Source organism: Chrysochloris asiatica, unplaced genomic scaffold (genome assembly GCF_000296735.1).
Source record: "Chrysochloris asiatica unplaced genomic scaffold, ChrAsi1.0 scaffold00182, whole genome shotgun sequence".
In the NCBI taxonomy this organism is placed as follows: domain Eukaryota; kingdom Metazoa; phylum Chordata; class Mammalia; order Afrosoricida; family Chrysochloridae; genus Chrysochloris; species Chrysochloris asiatica.
The window spans coordinates 5,448,041-5,448,570 of NW_006408700.1; positions in this window are offsets into that span (position 1 = coordinate 5,448,041).

The window sequence follows — 530 nt, forward strand, 5'->3', positions numbered from 1 at the left end:
GAATCGATTTTACGGCACTTAGCAACAACAACAAATTAACTTACACAAGTTAAGGAGCCCTGGAAGCACAGTAGTTATAAGTCGGTCTGCTGACCTCACAGTCAGCAGTTTGAAACCACCTGCAGTTCCACAGAAGAAAGCTCAGGTTTTCTGCTCCCGTAAAGATTTATCTGTCAGAGTAGAACTGCGCTCCATAAGATTGTTAATGGCTGTGATCTTTTACAAGTGGATCTCCAGGCCTTACATTCAAGGCACCTATAAGTGGACTCGAACCAAATGCATTAACTATTTACACTTCCCAGACTTGCTGGCTAGAGAGATTCAAATCAAGAAATATTACCTCTATTTTTCTACATTCATCATTTTTTAAATTCTTTTTTTACTGTAATATAACTTACATAACATAGAAATGACCTTATGCACAGAAGAACGAAACACTGCCCGGTCCTGAGCCAACCTCACGACTGTTGTAACGCTTGGGCCCATTGGTGCTGACACTTTGCTAATCCATCTTGTTGGGGGTCTTCCTC